Raw genomic sequence first — 6,873 nt, forward strand, 5'->3', positions numbered from 1 at the left:
ATACAGTCGAACTTCGATAACTCGAACTGCGATGTGACACATAAAAACTTCGAGTTATCAAATAATACTTCTTTAATTAGTATTTCTTTGTGAATGAACATTTATGTATTTATTTCAGTAAAAATTGGTTAAATGTTACATAAGTGCCTTAATATCTATGCTTTTCAAAGGAATAACAAAAATTATGAAACAGTACTATCAACATATTTTTACATACATAGTAAGTATGTACATATGTATGTACTACAAGTACATATATACATACATGTATGTATTTACTATTTTACTGTAAAAAAGTCAGTTATTTGTGACTGACGAACGGATTTCTTATTTTGATTTTCGAAAAAAGCTTCAATTTCATTTAAACTATTATACAGGGCATCGGTTGTATATTCACTGGCTTTTAAATAGGAACGCAAGACACTCAACGAATTTTCAAATCTTTGACCAACAGACAATGTTTTTAAAATACGTTTGACATATTAACACACGCAAAAATGTCTTTAATATAATACATAAATGAAATAGATATAGTATTTTTTACTTATTGTTAGTAGTAACTAGTAAGTCAAACAAATGAATTTAGCAAACGCAGAAACTGAACTGCCTGCATAAATACGTTAAAATCGACCGTAATTGCGGGATTCTCCCAGAAAATTCGACTTATCGAAGTTGGCGCAAAATATTTCGTTCGAGTTATCAAGATATTCGAGTAATCGAAGTTCGAGTAATCAAGACAAATTTACACGCATTTCCTACTTTTGACGCTATTACCAACTAATCTGGATCGACTTATCAAACATTCGAGTTATCGAAGTTCGACTTATCGAAGTTCGACCTATCAAAAAAAATCTATGGAGGCTTCTAATACAATTTTTAAAACTTATTTTTTGAAAACCCCGTGATACGGAACTTCTTATTTATTGCAGTTTTAAACTTCCAGGATATTAAGTTGGATTTGCCAGGATTTGATTCACAGCCAAATCATTTTATTTCACATTTAATGATGATATTAATTTTTTGACTACACTGGTAATAAATACCCAATAAAAATCAATTTCACCTCCACTATTTATTTCAACCCCATTATGTTTATCTCCGTGTTGTATACGGAATAATCTAAAAGATGAGTATCACTTTCAGTTTCAATGTAGCTCTATTTAACTTAATGATTCTTCCTATTGTGGGGACCATAATTGCAACACTACTGTGTATTACACACGTCCGCTATATTGCGACAGATGTTTCCTATATAGGAAGAAGAAGGGTGGTCGTCTGTATTACATAAATAGGTGCTTTACGCATATAGATAAATGTACATGTATATTAGGAAGTAAGCCAAAGTAAAAGAAGAACAGTCAAGACACATTTGAAATTGGTAGTAGTACCTTTTCAGGCTTTACGTAAAGTATTTCTCGACTAAAAAAAGTACTCAACATAAAAATACAGTACAGATTTGGGAAATCAGGTTGTTCCGTAAATATGGCTTGCTATTTTTTCTGTGCAATATTATTGATGTAAAAATACTCTGAATTTCGAATAATCGCTTACAAAATTACGATGTTTACTTAAGGCCTTAAATAAAGTATTTTTGCGTACTTTATGTTTCTTGTAAAGTATAACGTACGCACAGTCGAAATAGAGTACAATCCTTTATAATAAAGTATTGGTGGCAACCCTAGTAGTACAATACCCGTAGGAAAAATTTCCATTCTATTTGCATTAAAAAAATGCCATTTAATTACCACTGATAATAATTAATGGTAATAAATGGAGAACTGCCAATGGGACGAATGGAATTTCCACTAGAATTCTCGAACTCAATGGGACTTTCATTGCTGAACGCAATGGGATTTCCCTTGCGTTCCATAGGAACTTCCATTCCTGAACCCAATGGAAATCCTAGTGTCAATTCTTTATTTTTTACTTTTAATTATTGCTAGTGCTAATTAAATGAAATTCTTTTTAATCAAGATAAAATGTGAGGAAAATATTCATTACATGACAATCATTATTCCAAAAGAATGTCTTGTTTATTAATTTTACAACTTGCTGTGACAATCAGCACGTTTCTCTCCATTTTTTTAATAAATTTTAATCATCTGAAACCAGATCTTCTCCATTTTTAGGTACCCAACTGTTTTTCCATTTAATGGTTTTAAGTAGTAGAATTTATAAATTTTGCATTGGTTCCAAATTTGAAATTATTTTTACTATTAATTATGTGGAATCAGTTCTGTAGTCGCTAACGGTTAATTGGAAAAATGAAAAAAGCGTCAGAAGATTTGGTTGCTGGATAGGGATAATAGTTCAAAAAAAAAAAAAAACTGAAGGACGTCTTCAACAAATATTCTTCTAATGTTGCAACACATGGACAACAAGTTCGATAGATTTAACAGATAAACGGATAAGTATCGTTTTATTTACATAAATAGGTCGGTGCTACATGGATGGTATAGTTTCGTGCGTGCTTAATGCTTTCCCGAACCATCTGCCCGCAATGCTGACTCACTGCACCCATTCTAAATGGTCATTTAGTCATTTATCCCGCTGATGTGTTTTTAAAGGGATCCTGTTGTTTTAGAAGCTAGCAATTAGTGTGTTATTAGCCAAAGTAACTTAGAGTACTTGTTCAGAAATATTCTGATCTAAATTGAACAAAGCCTTACGTATCAAAATGTAGTTTACTTACAATAAAAAAATTATAAAAATGGAGATAATATTGTACATGTTATGTAACGCTAATGAAATATGTTTTAATTTTGTTTTACTTAAAATTAATTACGTAGAGAAGTAAATATTAGAAAGGGAGTCAGACAGGGATGCACACTGTCACCGCTACTTTTTAATCTATACATCGAAGACGCGATCAATATCATTACAGACAGTACAACTGTAGGGATAGATATACGAAAGAAAAAGATTAGTATGCTTAAATTTGCAGATGATATAGCAGTATTAGCATCCAGCAAGGAGGCGTTAGAGATAGCTTTAAAAAAAACAAAACAGTTCTCTATGAAAATAAATAAAAGTAAAACAAAAATACTGGTATGCAAGGGAACAAAAAGTAGGGAAAGAGCGAATATAAAGATAGGAGACGAAAGATTAGAAGAAGTGGCTGATTTTAGGTACCTATCTAGGAGGGGCAGAGATAGACCTAGATTAGATTAGTGTTCGCAAATAGTTAAGGATATGTGTGATTCTAGTTTTAAGGAAACACGAGGATTAGCTCAGGATAGGAAAAAGTGGAGGCGCGTGTCCAATCAGTCTTAGGACTGACGATCTTATGATGATGATGAAAAGTACTTAACAATAAAGAGACATATCAAAATACAATTGCAATTGTTTTCAACATGACCAATTAATTTTCAAATTTAATATATCCTGTGTATTCTGAAACTTAAATGTAATGTGACCGATTGACTTTGAGGGTTGTTCCTTTATGATATTTTACGTTATTCCTGTGCATTCTTACATTGGAATGCCCGAATTAATTAATATTCGTGTACCATGTTTGAGCAAAGTTGATTAGGTCCCTTGAGAATTAGTTACAATTCAAATACCGGCATCACAAAAAGTGCGTCTACAAATTAATCATCGAAAGTTTGTCAATAATAAGACCGTGTGCGCATCAACCAACCCTAGGCATTTCAACCCCTGTTCAAACGGTTCGCCGATACCCCTGCGGTTTGATTTCATAACATGCATCTATGCCCGCCTGTTTTATTTGTATTAATTTTAATTCTGTTTATTTTTCTTATTATGAGAGCATATACTTGAATGAGTGGTGATTTTTTCTATGATTTCTTGTTGACAAGGCACCTTCCTTCCCGGAAGGGAACGCATTTGTTGACATTGATTTTCGTTTGTGGTAAGAACGGATGAGCTTTTGCTGTTATCAGTAATCAATTTTAAATCAATAATTAATTATTTCCAGATTGTTTAACAAATAGATACGAGTTGTATGTGATTCAATGATTTTCGTCAGAGAGAAACAAGGAAACTGATAAATAATCAATACGAAGATCACACCAGCATTAATAACAATGCTTGCAAGTTTATACCAAGAACAAGAAGAAATAAATCATTTTTTTTAATCTATATATGCGTTAACCTTTTTAAACCAATATGATAAACGTTAATAAACTGCTGAAAATAAAGGAAAACTACGACTTTTCCGGTGGAAAAACTAAAACTTTTTCACAAGTAATATCATTATCCTTTTGCCATCGGGGCCTTTGCTGCATTGTATAAATGAAACTGATGTCTATTGATTATAAAAAGTCCAATACAAAAAAAAATTAACGATAAGATTTGTCACTTTTTCAACAAAAAAAAAGGCTTGGCTCGGATGAAAAAATTATCTATTCTTTTTGACGTTATCAACAGTATTGTACATGAACAGGTATCCACTAGAAATCCTATTTGATATGGAGGTTTTTGAAGTGGTTGTGTAGATATGTACATACCTAAGATCTCTCAAAATATTTTCAATACTTCAAGTAGAGCGATAAGATTAAAAAACGATTAAATTTTAGTCGCAAATAAAAAAAAATAGCAACAAATATATTAGCCTGTAATACACATAGCTTTTCGTTATACATACATAGGTACTGCAACCCTTTAAATTAACAAAACAATTTGTAACAGTGGACAACAGTCGCAATATTACAGATAACTTTAATAAAATTGTACGGGGTAGTCAACGTAATTGAATAGGGCCATTCGTTGTAGAGAATATAAATTTTGATATCCACTTAACGACATTCTACAAAGTAGCAGTTTATATACGTCTATATTATGTTATCAATACATATAATGTATTACGTAGTTTATAAACTGGTAGTTAAGGATTAAAAAAAACAGTACAATAATATAAAAAATTCTGTTACTTTTTTCGCAACGGCTTATCAATAGATTTTGTGTTACGTTAAAGCGGGTGTACTGAACTTTTGTTCGTCATTTTTATTTTTGGTGAGAGATTTTGCAAATTTTGCAAATAATTAAGTAAAGAAAACTGAACAATAATAATAATACAAGGGTAGTTTGCTTATCCAATGTTATTTGAAGATGACTAGCCCTCTTATGAAGAAGTATTAATTAAATTTATTGGAACTGTTAATTAATTAGTTAGAAAAGAAAGGCACAAAAACTATTAATCGATTGTGAGTAAAAAAAAACAAGTAATTGTTTGGACTCCAATTATAGAGAAAACTGCAGGGGCTTGACAACTACTAATTTGTAAACAATGCTAAATAAACTAATTACAAGACCTTGGTAAATGCGTTGTCTGGTCGCCTTTTCGACCCTTTTGTAATAAGCGGAAGTCAAAGAAATAATGGCCACTTGATAGCTATCAATAAAGCGAGCAAGGTTGCATCAAGTAGGCACTGTGTCTACATTTGTTGGGCTTCACATTAATTACCTACTAATTAATGGAATTATCGATCTTCAAGTTATAAAATCAAGGCAGCGTGTGTTTTAGATTTTAAAGACAGATTTTTATGGCGGAAGCACGCATTTTGCGGAGAGGAAGTACGCATTTTGAAGCGGAAATGAGAAGAGGTGCTAACAGATGGCACTTGAACGGGGAATCCCCTTTCATTAAGGGCGCGTGCGCAACACGTGGCAGCGGTCACCAGTTACTTCCGGTTACACACACTCAATGCTTCTTGTAGTTGATGAATTACTAAGCTACAAACGCAGAAATTACATAAAAAAATCTTGTTTGCATTCATTCATCCTTAATGAATGATGGAAATTAAGTTTGAATGGTAATAAACAACCTTTTGGTACAGTTTTTATAGAATTTTGTATGCAAATTGATTATAAATTAAAAATCGTTTCGTCGGAAGTTTTATATATAATAATATTATAGGTACTAAAAATACTGTCCAATACTTAGATAAGCAAGTCATCATCATTACCATAAAGTTGTCAGTCCTAAGACTGGTTGAACACGTACCTTCACTCCTTCCTATTCTGAGTTAATCTTCGCATTTCCCTAAAACTAGAACATCCCACATCCTTAACTATTTGCGAACAGTTATCTAATCTACTCCTTTTAACTGCCTCTGTTTCTGCCTCTAATATGTTTCTGATTAGACCTTCATGCCTGAGAAGGTGTCCTACCAACCTATCTCGCTAAGCAAACGGAATTAAATATGAAAAATTGTAGATGGAATCTCAACTTCATGGTAAAGGATACTAAAAGACGATGGGGTACATAATCGTATTAACTTTTAACTAAAGAGGGATCTACATACCAAACGAACTACGCTTGTCGTTCTGATTTTGGTTTTAGATATTTTTGAGATCTCGATATGAATTATCTATTGATTCCTATTATTATTATGTAGTGTCCGACCGAAAATTCGGTTTCGGTTTCGGTCGAGTTTCGACAAAAAAACGAGTTTCGGTTTAGTTTCGGTTTCGGCGGCAAACCTGCCGAAACTACGACCGAAACCGAAACTGCGTTCGAGAGTTCTCCCGCTCTGCTCGGTCATGTTCGCCGCGTTAAATTCCATCCAAGCGAAGTAGATTAGTAGACATAGACATAAAAAAGCATGAATAATCTTCAAAAGAAAAATGAGTCTAGTCTACTATACTTACTCAAATAAACATCTCACCTATTTTAAGTATTTTTAGGGCGCAATTAAAGTATTTCCTTAAATGAGGGGTTGTTATGTTAATTTTGATTTAATTATCAATAAGTGAAAATGTCAAAGACTGCAGAGCTATGTGATTTAAAGATAAAAAAATAAAACTGACTGATTATAATAACGTTTTCTTTATTTTTCTCTCAAAACATGATCCTTATAAGGAAGTTTCGGTTTCGGTTTCGGTTTCGGCCGAAACTGAGACCGTTGCCGA

This window comes from Agrilus planipennis, unplaced genomic scaffold, assembly GCF_000699045.2.
Source record: "Agrilus planipennis isolate EAB-ADULT unplaced genomic scaffold, Apla_2.0 scaffold55, whole genome shotgun sequence".
NCBI classification, from domain to species: domain Eukaryota; kingdom Metazoa; phylum Arthropoda; class Insecta; order Coleoptera; family Buprestidae; genus Agrilus; species Agrilus planipennis.